The 13,750-nt window shown below is 43.6% G+C and overlaps 1 long non-coding RNA gene across 2 annotated transcripts in view; it reads right to left on the minus strand.

Moving 5' to 3' along the window:
- The window catches only part of LOC135178425 (uncharacterized), a 141,170-nt gene that overhangs the window by 18,518 nt on the left and 108,902 nt on the right, over positions 1–13,750 (minus strand). The window contains exon 5 of one of the 2 annotated variants that reach the window (XR_010303524.1): positions 12,281–12,338. The exons of the other annotated variant lie outside the window; for it this stretch is intronic. This is a non-coding gene — a long non-coding RNA (uncharacterized LOC135178425). The remainder of the gene's footprint in view (positions 1–12,280; positions 12,339–13,750) is intronic. 2 annotated transcript variants of the gene reach the window in all.

Raw genomic sequence — 13,750 nt, forward strand, 5'->3', positions numbered from 1 at the left:
AAGTGCTGCAGCCTGAAACACTAGGGAAGTATTCCCTATATTTCCCCCCAATGATCTAACAATGGCAACTAATGTCATAAATCTCATTTTAAATCTAGTGGTACTCACAGGCACACATACACGCAGAAAAGAAGTGTTACATTTATTCTGAGCTCACAAAAGGTTACTCAGAATGAATCTCAGGCTAAATATATTTATATGCAGCGACAAAGCCCTTCTTCTACATTAAAATCACCCTGGCGGTTTATGGATTCAAGGCTTCGTCAGTGTAAATAAAAGAAAGTCTTATTATGATGAAAATGGAATTGGAAATAGAGCAATGATGGACTAAAACTTTGAGATAAAGACTGGATAGAAAGTCTCTCATCCTGAATGAACAGTGCGGTGACAGCAGTGAGGCTGTGAAGTCAGTTGGTGTGGCTGCGTTTTCTAAGGAAGGTTTTTAATGAGTTCTCCTTTGAGAGTCACAGGCAAGCGCACACACAGAAGAAAAGATGATCTGAAAGAGGAAGGTAACAGGGGGTAACTTTTCAGCAGTGCTGCTTTTGGTTTGGCCTCTGGGATTCTTACTAAACAAAGGAGCCATACAGCTCAGATCTCTTTCAGTTCTGGAAGGTGCTGCTGGGAGCCTGACAAGCTCAATTGTCAAAGCCAGGCTGCCACGGATGTTTGGGCAGCAATGCAGCCCACTTCAAGAAGGGCTGTGGATTCTCAGTGAGATACCTTTCTCCTTCTTGCCTTAGTCCATTCTAGAAGCCCTGAAGTACATGGGATAGAAAATGACTCCCACATCCACGTAAAAGCACTCCAATCCCTCCACACTAAGGCAGAGCCTGCTGCCTTGTCTAGCAGCCTCTGCATGTAGAAGATCTCCAGCCCTTCTTGTGCCCACCTCTTTCACGCCCACAGCAATGTACTTCCACTTCTAGTGCTCTTAGGCCCTACACACTTCAGTACCTCCATCTCCCCTGATACTGAGGTCTCAACTGCTCCGTTGCTGGATCTCTTCAGCTGCCCACAGGAACTACCCCAGCATTCCCAGTGTACTCAGCCACCCTCCCTCCTCATCTTAAAGATCATCTGGCTCCAACCCCCCTGCCATGGGCAGGAACACATTCCAACATACCACATTGCTCAAGGCCTCATCCAACCTGGCCTTGGATACCTCCAGAGAGGGAGCATCCACAACCTCCCTCCTGCTTTATCTGGTCTCATGATGTTGGCTGCTCTTCTAACCTCTTCTTCCAGTGACACCAGTGAACGATTTTCAGAGTCCAGTTCTGCTTTTCTCCACTCTCAGAAGAAATCTCCCTCCTAACACCCTCCTCCTCCCACTGGAAAAGCCTAGCTTCCTTAGACTCACATTTGGACACAGCAATAATCACAGTGTTCCCCAGAGCTTGACTTAAGCCATATCTATTCCTTCCCAAGAACCTCATTATTACACTTAGAGAATGTGAAAGGAGCCCAAACACAGTATTTATTTCTCCTGCACTTTGGAAAGAGAATAAAGGGTATAACAGAAAATAGATTTCTTTTGGCACAGAAACCAGTGAAAGATTACAGAGTGGCAGCTATCCCAGTGGCTAATTCATTTGTGCTCCTGTGGTCAGTTTGTTCCAGGTGAGTGCCTAACCCACAGTTTGTTTGGCCTACAGTTTATTTGGCTTTAACTAAGCTTTAATTATTTATGCAAAATTGAAGTCTAACAAGAAATAATGACCATGGCATAAATCCCCTCTGGAAATGGGAAGGCAACAGCTTGAACTGGGATCTACTAAACCACATAGACCAATCTCAATCCATCAAACCAATTTTTGACTGAGTAAAACCCAAAACAAAGTCCTTGTGAAAACGTAGAGGAAACCAACATGTTTCTGAAAAAGAGATCCAGTGATGACTGTCAATGTAGATGTCCACCCACACCTCTCTAGGTCAATCTGCAGTCTGTCATTGCCATTCACAGATATTTTCTATATGCAGAAGACAGATTTGTGACCTCAGGTTGATAGTAAGCGCAGATGAGTCCTAGCTTGCTGCTTTAGAACAGCCAACGTTGGCTCAATGTTTAGAGGTACATCCCACAGGCCAGAGCTGCCACAAGAGACTGGACTTTCTTTTTTCTATAGCCACTACATTAGCTCCAGGTTGAGGGATTCAGGCACAATAGAATCATAGAATCATTTAGGCAGGAAAAGACCCTTGAGACCATCAGGTCTGTGCTAGTTTGAAGCAAGCTAGAATGTTTTGGTAACAGAACTAGATAACGGGCAGTGAAATGAAAAACAATTGTGTCTACTTCTCTCACAGTCACGCTGAGAACTCTGGGAAGAAGAAGAAAACATTCTCCATTTTGTTTCTCACTCTTGCTTTGGCCTTAGACCTGGTCACATCTCATTAACCCTGCTCCTACTAACCTTGCTCCCTAACCTCTTGGCTGCACCTCTTTTCTTCCTGAGAACTGGGGTAAGGTTGAGAGGGCCGGGGGGAGGTGTTGGGGTGGTTTGAGAGCCCCTCCTGGGGACTCAGGTTTCTGGGAGGGGAGTTGTGCTTTTGTATTGTTTATCCTTTGTATATTTCTGTATATAATTGTATATAACTGTATATATTGTAAATAGCTGCTTGTAAATTCTGCTAGCTGTAAATAAATTGCTTCATCTATATTCCCAGAGGCCGTCTGAGTTAGCTGGGGCAAATACAAAAGTGTGGGAGGGGCGGGGTAACCCCCAAACCATCACAAGGTCCAACCATTGACCCTCCTCTGCTGAGTTCATCCCTAAATGATATTGCTAAGTGCAACATCTAAACGACCTTTAAACATATCCAGGGATGGTGACTCAACCACCTTTCTGGGCAGCCTGATCCAATGTTTGACCACTCCTGCAGTGAAAAAGCATTTTCAAATGTCCAGTCTACATCTACTCTACTGCAGCTCGAGGTCATTCCCTCTCATTCTATCGATAATTACCTGTGAGAGCAGATCAGCACCTACCTCTCCATTGTCCTTTCAAGTAGTTGTAGAGTGCAATAAGTTCTTCCCTCAGCCTCCTCTTTCTCAAACTAAACAGTCCCAGCTGCCTCAGCTGCTCTTTATCAGATTCATTCTCTAGACCCTCCACCAGCTTAGTTGCTCTTCTTTGCATCTTCTCCAGCCCCTCACTGTGTTTCTTGTAGTGCTGTTCCTAAAACTGAACCCAGGACTTGAGGTGTGGTCTCATCAATGCAGAGTACAGAGGGGCAGTCGCTGCCTTACTCCTGTTAGTCGCACCCAAGCCAGGATGCCATTGGTTTTCTTTTCCACTTAGGCACACTGCTTGGTCATATTCAGCCATTCATCAATTAGAACCCCCAGATCCCTTTCTGCCAGACAGCTTTCCAGCTACACTTCCCCAGGACTGTAGCACTGCATGGAGTTGTTGTGGCCCAGGTGCAGGACCTGGGAAAACCAGTGTCTATGAAAGGAAATTAAAGGGACTCATGAAGAACAAAGGAGAAAGCAGAGAAAAAGCAGACAAGAAAAGTATGGAGGAGAAAGAAAATAAAAAATAAGAGAAAGAAGACAAAAATGAAGACAAAGAACAGCAAGAACAATGCAAAAGGGGGTAGATAAAGGGAGTGAGGGAAGGAGCAAGACAGAAAATCCATCTTGCCAGAAACAAACATTTCTTATCAGTTAGAGGCAAGAGGTACTGCTGCAAAATCCAATTTCAAACGTCAGGAGAGAAGTGATAGGGAAGGAATGAATCACCTGCATAAAGGTGCAAGTTCTTTAATACTTGAAAATCAACATTGGGAGGTGCAAAGGAGTATGAAGGACACAAGGGTTTGAAATAAAGGTGGGACTAGTAGAAGGAATGGAAAAGCTTTCATCAAAGGTAAGGCAGTAAGTAGCTTAAGCTGCTCTAAAACTTCATTCACACATTTCCAGGTCAATGAGCTGTAGTCTGTGATCACCACTCACATGCAAGAGACAGATTTGTGACCTCGGATTAACAGTGCAAACAGGACCTCGATGGCTGCTTTAAACAGCCAACATGCATTTCTCCCACTGAGTCGTTATTGACAGGTAAATCTACTGGGGTGATACTCCAGGGGTTGTGGAGTCACCCTGTGGCACCTGCTTAGACCTTCCAGTCACCAATGCTACAGGCATTGTGTTCTGGGAGAGATATTTCTGTACTCATAAAATCACAGAATCATTATGGTTGGAAAAGACGGCCAAGATCATAAAGTCCAATCATCAACCCAACTCCTCCATGTCCTGAAATGCAGTATCCACACATTTTTTAATACTTCCAGGGATGGCAACTCCACCACCTCCCTGGGCAGCCTGCTCCCATGCCTGAGCACTCTTGTAGCAGAGAAATTTTCCCTAAAATCCAACCTAAATCTCCTGTGGTGCAACTTGACTCAATTTCCTCTCTTCCCATTGCTAGTTATTCGAGAGAACATGTTAACCCAAGCACCTTTCAGGGAGTTGTAGAGAGACCCTTCAGCCTCCTCTTCTCCAAGCCAAAATATCCCAGTACTTCAGATGCTCCTCACCAGACCTATACTCTAGACATTTCATCCCCTTCATTGCCCTTCTCTGGACCTGTTCCAACACCTCAATGTCTTTCTTGTGTGGCACAAAGCTGAATCCAGCACTGAAGGTGCAGCCTTAACAATTCTCAGGGGGACAATCACTGACCCAGTTCACTGGCCATACTGTTTCTGATCCAGACCAGGATATTGTTGGCCTCCTTGGCCATCTGAACACACTGCTGGCTCATGTTAAAGCAGCTGCCAGCCAGCATCCCCAGGTCCTTTTCTGATGGGCAGCTTTACAGCCGCTCTGCCTCAAGCATGGAGCATTCATGGGGTTGTTGTGCTAGTTTGAAGCTAGTTAGAATGTTTTGGTGAGAAGAACTAGATTACAGCAGGCTGTGAAAGAGAAAACAAGGGTGATGCCTACCTCACTCATAGGCTTGCTGAGAGGTATAAGAACAAGAATCCAAACATAGATAAGGCACTTCTTCTGCTTGGGAGCTCTGAGCTGCATTTCTGCCTCTAGTCTCTCTGATTAATCCACTTTGCTTCCTAACCCCCTGACCAAACTGCCACTCTTCCTTGGGACTGGGGTAAGGTTGAGAAGGGTGGGAGAAGGTGTAAGTGTGGTTGGGAGCCCCTCCCGGGGCCTCAGGTTTCTGGGAGGGCTGCTGTGTTTCTCTATTACCTTTTAGCTTGTATATTTCTGTCTATAACTGTATATACTGTAAATATCTGCTTGTCTATTGTGCTAGCTGTAAATATAAGCTTCATTCAAATTTCCAGACCTGGCTGAGTCTAGTCTGGGTGATTTCCAAAGTGGAGGGGGGCAGGGAACACCCAAACCATCCCAGTTGTTGTGACCTAAGTGCAGGACCTGGCACTTGGCCTTGTTGAACCTCCTGCCTATCCTGGATCCTCTGAAGAGCCTTCCTACACTCAAGAAAATCAAAATTTATACTCAACTTAGTGTCATCTGCAAACTTACTGAGGGAACACTCAATCCCCTCATGCAAATTACTGATAAAAATGAGCCTTTACCAGGCTTGACCAAAGTTCTTGTCATGGTGCATTGGCAGCATAATCTCTTGCTTTGAATTCATAACTGTATGTGGCCTCCAAAAGGGGAAAAAAAATCATAATTGGGTTGTAAATAAGATTATTTTTTTTTAATGCTACTTGAGTGCTTCCCTAAGGCTAGGACTTCCAGCTCAACACTTATCCAAGGTGTGCTTTCTCTGGTGAACTCTCCACCCACACAAGTAACAAACAGCTGAAAATATCAGCACAGAGAATCAGCAACAAGCAGCAAGCAACCCTACGTGCATCCATCAAATAATGAATAGGACCTCAAGACACTACTTAGCCAATAACAGAGGGGGTTCTTTTTAGAAAATAAGTAATAGAAGACTGCAATTTCTTGTCACACATTTGAATCAATATGAGAAAAAGAAGGAATGTTGAATGAAAATTGCCCCTTCCAGAATCAATCTGCCTGGACATTCAAAGACACCAGGTATGAGTTATTTGGGACACAGCCAGAGAGCTTCTCAACTAGCTGCAAAACCAAAATACAACTATTAGCATAGATGAAGGTTTTATACTCACTGCTTGCACACACAAAGTTGTAACAGTAATAGTGTTCAGTTTTCTTTCTTTTAAACCACTTTTCTGTGGAAGGACAGTGAAGCCTCATACATTTTTCACAGACCCATCTCTCCAGCCTGTCTAGGACTCTCTGGATGATATTCCTGTCTTCTACCATATTGACTGCACCATACATCTTGGAGTAATCAGCAAACTTTCTGAGAGTGCCTAGATCCTACTGTCCATGTCACCAGCAAAGATGTTAAACACTGTCAGAATTCAGATTTCATTTCTCTGTGATATTTTGTTGCCACAGGGTGCTGTATAGCACTTAGAAATCTTGTCTCACAACCTTAGAATAACACAAATATGCTTTTCTGTCCAAGAAGGTCAATGGCATGAGTTGCATCAAGAACAGTGTGGTGAGCAGGTCAAGGGTGGTTCTCATCCCCTTCTACTCTGTCCTATTTCCAGTTCTGGGCTCTCCAGTTCAAGAAGGACAGGGACTTGCTGGAGAGGGTACACAAAACAGCTACAAAGTTATGAAGAGACTGAAACACCTGTCTTATGAGCAAAGACTGAGAGGATGATCTTGGAAATCTCTTCCAACCTCGTTGATTCTATGATTCTATAATTTGGGCTTTTTAGTCTGGAGAAAAGAATACTGAGGGGGGACTTCATCAATGCTGATCAATACTTAAAAGGTGGGTGTCAGTAGCTTTGCAGTGGTGCCCGGTGACAGGACAAGGGGAAATGGGCACAAACATGAACATAAGAAAGTTCTATCTAAACATGAGGAGGAGCTTCTTTAAGGGTAAGAGAGCACTGGAACAGGTTGTCCAGAGAGGTGGTGCAGTCTCCATCTCTGGAGGCATTAAAATCCCTGCTGGATCCTGTCCTCTGTAACACGTTTTGGAGATCTCTTCCAACTTAGACCATTCTATGATTTAGGTGAAACTGCTCTGGCAGGGAGTTTGGACTAGATGATTTCCAGAATCTCAACAATTCTGCAATCCTGTGAAACCCCAGAAAAACCTGCATGTGGCAAAAATCTGTGTCACCACAGCACGGATCTCAGACTGACAGCAAACTGGCCATCAGCCCTCCAGAACAAATATACAGACCATCTGCAGGAGAGCCATCTCTTCTGGACTATATTTTTTGGAAGACACCTAAAAGACTTTTCACAAGGACTTGTAGTGACAGGATGAGGGACAATGACTTTGAGCTGGAAGAAGGAAGATTCAGAGTAGAGATTAGGAAGAAATTCTTTTGAGTGAGTGTGGTGAGACACTGGAATAGGTTGCCCAGGGAAGTTATGGATACTCCCTCCCTGGAGGTGTTCAAGACCAGGATGGACAAAGCCTTGAGCAAGCTGGTCTAGTGGAAGGTGTCCCTGTGCATGTTGAAGGGCTTGGAAGAAGATGATCTTGAAAGTCCCTTCAAACCCACACCATTCTGTGATTCTGTGAATACAGTGACAGCAGAATTTGGAACAAACTCTTTGTCCTGCTTATGGTATGAGATAAAAGATGGATGGGATTATGCCTGTGGGGAAATGCTGTGCTCAGCAATACAAAACAATCTTCTGACAACTAGACAGACATGAGCAGGGTGATGTTACAAAGATGACAGCCAACTGTGCCCATTAATTGTTAGGCCATCAAATAACATAATTTCTTCATGTTATTTAAGGCATTCACAAAATGCAACTAACACAGAGTGTTTCAAGATGCTGATGAAAGAACATTTGTTCCTTTCAAAGCTTCTTTGACAAGACAAGAATACTCCATGCTGGGAAGGCTGCCATTAGAGGATCATAGCTTCCCAGAAGTATAAACCTTCCATTTCTGAAGCGTGCAGTCCTGTCACTTAACAGACTTGAGAATTCAATACAATTTATGGGTGTGGGGTTTTGTTTGAGTTTGTTTGGTTTGGGGTTTTTTGTGTGTGTGGTTTTATTTGCTTTGCTTTGAAGAAACAGAGTTCTTGCACTGGACTTTACTAAAGCATTTGACTCTTTCTCCCACAGCATCCTCCTAGATAAACTGACTTTTCATGATTTGGATGAATGGACTCTTTGCTGGTGAAAAAATGACTGAATGTCCAGGAATGCAGTTAATCCAGTTGGCAGCTAGTCACAAGTGGTATTCCCTAGGACTCAGTGCTGTGCCTGTCCTCTTTAATTTCTATCAATAATCTATATGAGGGAATGGAGACACTATCAGTTAGTCTGCAGCAGACACTAATCTGGGAATGTTGAAATACTTGAGGATAAGAAGGCTCTACAGAAGGACCTGGACTGGCTGGAATGATGGGCTGCAGCAAATTCTAAGAGATTCAACAAGGCCAAGTGCTGGGTGCTGCACCTGGGTGACAGCAACCTCACACAACATTACAGGCTTGAGGCAGAGTAGCTGGAAAGTTGCCCAGCAGAGAAAGACCTGGGGCTGTCAATGGACAGACAATTGAAGATGATCCAGCATGTGCCCAGGTGGCCAAGAAGGCCAACAGCATCCTGGCCTGTATGCTGGCCACATCCTGATGGGACCAGGGAAGCAACTGTCCCCCATCCTCAGCACTGATGAGGTCATAACTTGACCTAGGGCTCTTACTATGGTGAGTTTTGATGAAGAAAGAAGATACTTTTCTGCAAGCTGATAGCAGTTCATTGCTTGCAGGAGCTTGCACTAGAAGGAAGATCACTGAAAAAGCCCAAACAATGATTCAAGCTACCCAAAGATATCAAATGTCAGTATCTCCTTGGGTCAGACTGGAGTTATAAGGGAACTGAAGTAGTCTCTTACTCAGAACGACCATACTACCTGTAACTTATGTTCTATGGGACTAAAGGTCTTCAGAGGCACTGGATCCATTTACATCATCATTCATTAGGTCATGGAAGTGGCCACATTTGAAATGAGATAGAAGACAGGGCCTCAGAAAACACAGTCCCATCTAATATCTTTGCTGTCCTATTTTTCAATCTCCAAGCTAGCAAACAGGTGACAGAAACCATAAAAATGTGTGACAGATGACAGAAAAAAGAGGGAGCATCTGTTTTGCTGCGTGTCATGACACAATATACAGGTTATTTTCTAAGGTGTAGCTTTTCTATTAACTAAATAAAGTTATTTCAAACCCCTTCCTATCACTAGCAGTAACTCAATCTGCAGCCTCCATATGCTTTCTTGATATCTCCAGAACAGCAGTGCTGATGGTCTATCCAAGAACATCAGCCATCAGAGGAACACTTTATGCTTGTATTAAAGCACTATTTTCCAAACAATTTTCAGTGCTGTGTGAGCCAAAGGAATCACTGGCAAAGGGAATCCCTTCAAGAGGAAGCCACAAGAGTGCCTGTGCATTTACCTTCTAATAAATATTCCTCTTGCAATAAAAATATGCCAAAGATACAGAACTGATACTGATGAGATAAGACATATTTCATCTTCACTCAAGTCCTACAGTGCTGTCATCCTCATGCATCAAGGGGAGATGATCAGAGGCCAGTACCATGTTAGGGTTGCAAAGTTTGAGGACTCCCAGTCCTACATGTTGAAAAACAGATATCCTGCAAGTGTTATGGCCTTAATAACAAAGTGATGCCCAGCTACTATCACCAAGTTTCATTTGGGTTTGAATGCATGGCACAAAGGAACAAGGTCTATATAGATTCTTACTTGATAACACACATTGACAGAGAATAAGTGTTGTGGAGAAACTTACAGAAACAAAAGCTGAGGAAAGGCTCAGACACTTTGCCTCACCACAGAGTGCACACTGCAGCTGGAGGAACAACTACTACACAGAGGTTTCCACTAACATAAAAGCATGTAGTGAGAAGATTAATGAAGAGTTTTACTACTTGACTTCAGCAAGGGAATGAAATCCTATGAATTTTTCAACACTGATGTGGCCTACAGCTCCAAAGATAAGGTGATTTTCCCCTCCTAAAGTTCCTTAAGCTTATTACAAAGCCTAAGAAACTTGGCCCAAGTGCTACTGTTGCTGCATCATAGAATTGGAATGGTTTGGAATGGACCTTGAAGATCATCCAGTTCAATCCCCTTGACATGGGTAGGGATGCCTTCTGCTAGACCACATTGGTCAAGGCCCTGTCCAGCCTGGACTTGAATATCTCCAGGGTAGAGGCATCCACAGCCTCCCTGAGCAACCTGTTCCAGTGTCTCACCGCCCTCACTGGAAAGAAATTAATTCCAATTTCCAGTCTATATCTCCCCTCTTCCAGCTCAAAGCCACTGACCCTCACCCTATCACTACAAACCCCTGTAAGAAGTCCTTCCCCAGCTCTCTTGTAGCCTCCTTCAGGTACTGGAAGGTCTATAGTTCTCCCTGAAGCCTTCTCTTCTCCAGGCTGAGCAGACCCAACTCTCCCAGCCTGTCCCCGCAAGAGAGGTGCTCCAGACCTCTGGTCGACTTTGTGGTCTCATCTGGATTCTCTCCAACTATCTGATGTCTTTCTAGGGGCACCAGAACTGGACAGAGTACATTAGGTGGGGTCCAACCAGAGCAAAGTAGAGGGGGAGAAACACCTCCCTCAACTTGCTGGTGATACTTCTCTTGACCAACAACTCTCACACACTTCTCTTCACTAACAGTAACTATGTTCTAGCCTGAGCAGTTCCACAATTCAGGTTTCAAAATCCCCCAATCAGGGAGCTGCTAAACAAGACTCAGATCACCAGAGAAGACCTGCAGGAACTGATATTGGAAGGCTCTGAAGCAGAACATTTTTTATCCACTTTCTAAAGTTTTCAGAATTAAAAATCCCAAACCAAACCAGTCAACTCCCCCCCAAAACAACAAAACCAAAACATCAACCCTCCCCCCCCCAAAAAAAAACAAACCAAACTAAAACACCCCCCTCCCAAAAAAAAACCAACAATACATCAACAAACAAACAAACAAATGAGGGCCTGGCTATCAGTGGCTGATGAAAGCATTTTTAGATTTTAGTTTCTTCAGGCCACTGATAAAGTTGCTTCTCCTCCTACTTATTGACTGATCACTGTAACAAACTGCTTTCTACTAAAGACTCTCTCTGCCATTGAAAATGGTGTCATAAAGAATCGTCCCAGGATTTTCTTCCAATGAGACCAGACTATATAAACTGGAGCAATGATTAACCCCTCTGTTCCTAGATAGCTAAATATAGGACCTTAAAGAGTGATAGTCCAAGCTGAGTGTCCCTCAACTTTCCAGAGTAACCACAGCAGCACTGTTTTCAAGAATCATAGAAGTGTTTTGGTTGGAAAAGACCTTTGAGATTGAGTCCAGCTGTGAACCTAACACCATGGCCTTCAAAACACGTCCCAAAGTGCCATGCCTACATGTTTCTTGAGCACCTCCAGGTGACTCCACCACCTCCCTGGGCAGCCTGTTCCAATGTCTGACCACTCTTGCTGAAATTTCTCCTAATCTCCAACCTAAACCTCCCCGGGCACAATTTCAAGCCACTTCCTCTTGTTGCATCACCTGATCCTAGGGAGAACAGACCAAACCTCACCTGGCTCCAACCTCCTCTCAGGGAGTTATAGAGAGCAATGAGGTCTTCCCTCATCTTCCTCTTCTCTGGACTAAACAACCTCAGTTCCCTCAGCTGCTCCTCATCAGACCAGTTCTCCAGTCCCTTCAGAAGCTTTGTTGTCCTTCTCTGGACCTTGCCCAGCACCTCAGTGTCTTTCCTGGAGTTGAGTAGCACAAAACTGAACCCAGTATTCGAGCTGTGGCCTCAGCAGTGCTGACTACATGGAGACAATTTCTGCCCTCATCCTGCTGGCCACACTATTCTTGATCCCCACCAGGATGCTACTGGATGTCTTAGACACCTGAGCGCACTGCTGGCTCATCTTTAGGTGGCGCTCAACCAGCACCCCCAGGTCTTTTTCTGCTGTGCAACTGTCCAGGCACTTTTAAGTGAGGTAGGTTTAGCTCTTACATAAAGTAGTTGTCCTAAGCTTCCTCAATAGAGAGTGAAGAAGTAAGCATCTTACCTAGTCCTGTATCAGGACGAACTGCCTTCTGGAAGAGCTTATTGCTTTAGTATTTTCAACTGGTTTTTGGCCCACAGAGGACACACATGGTCAGACAAAACACATGAAGAACTAACCTTAAATCATAGAATCACAGAATCATAAAATACCTTGGGCTAAGGAAATCATGTAGATACTCATCCTGTTCATTCAACTGCCCATTAAGCTCTGCAAACAGTTACAGACAGGGAAAAAAGTATATAAAAATCTTCTATTCAGGAAATAAAGAAAACAGAGAATATTACCCATAAAATTCCACAAATGTTAGTAAAAGAAAGGAAAAAAAAAAAAAAGAGGCAGTTTTGTGGGTGAAAAAAAGAGAGGAAAAATTATTTTCTGGCTTTGGAGTTGTTTGGGGTTTTGTCATTTTTTTTCCTTTTAAAAGAATTCCTAAGCTTCCTACAATGAGTTTTATCAAAACACACTATTTTAACAGGACATCTGCTACCAGATGAAGTGTGGTCAAAGCAAAGCACCACTTCACAGTCCACATTAACACAACTTCAGAGAAGGAAGACCAAGGTCATCAAGGTTTAGGGACATGAGTGATGGGAGGAAGTACTTTGGAATTCTCAGAAAGATGTAATGAGGAGAAGTTCTCCAATGAAGTTAAGAAAAGTAAACTGAAAAACAAGTTCCAAGGAAAATACCTTGGTAAGGATATAAAATCCTTCCCTATCTTTTTATCCAGCTTTACTATCTCAAGATCATCGAATTGTTTGGTGGGAAAAGACCTCCAAGATTGAGTCCAAGCATATCCCATGTATCTTAGCATCACATCTCTGTGTCTTTTGAACACCTCCAGGGATGGGGATTCAACCAGCTTCTTGGGGAGTCTGCTCCAGTCTTTGAAAACCCTTTCAATCAAGAGGCTTCTTCCAATATCCAACCTAAAGCTCCCCTGGCACAGCTTGAGGCCATTTGCTCTCATTCTATAAGAGCAGATGTTTACAAAGCTCATCCTGAAAACATGTTCTGATAGAAGCCAACAGTGTTTTACAACTAGCAGGTTCAACCATCCATTAAGAGCTTCTGCAGGACCCCCAGTAAAGCAGTGGATCATCCATCACACCTAACAGTGCACAGAAAAGCCTGCACAGAAAATTCCTGCACTGGTGGGGAGATGGACAGAGAAGTCTTACAAATCTCTTTCTTCTCTGATTAAACAGAACATGTTGCTCATTCTTCTGATTCAAACATAATCCTGCTGTTGTCTTGACAGTAAAGGATTTGCAGCCTTTAACTGTTTTAATGACAATGCACCAAAGAAAGCTTTCCCTTGGTTTTCATAGACAAATCCAGAGTCCACATCAGGAGGGCAAGAAATCCAGTAGTGTGTGAGGGATTTTTTGCCTTATAATGATCTTTCTAGTTCTGGCATATTCCTTAATTTGAATTTTATTTAAACAGCTTTAAAGCTAGAGCTAAGTTGGGAGGGTGAGGATGGAGAATCAATGGGGAAAAAAATAAAATCACATCAGAGAATCACAGAATGTTGTGAGTTGGAAGAGACCTTCAAGATCATCCAGTTCTGACCTCCCTGCAACTAGACTATGTTGTTCAAGGCATTGTCCAAATTG

Source organism: Pogoniulus pusillus, chromosome 9 (assembly GCF_015220805.1).
Source record: "Pogoniulus pusillus isolate bPogPus1 chromosome 9, bPogPus1.pri, whole genome shotgun sequence".
NCBI classification, from domain to species: Eukaryota; Metazoa; Chordata; class Aves; order Piciformes; family Lybiidae; genus Pogoniulus; species Pogoniulus pusillus.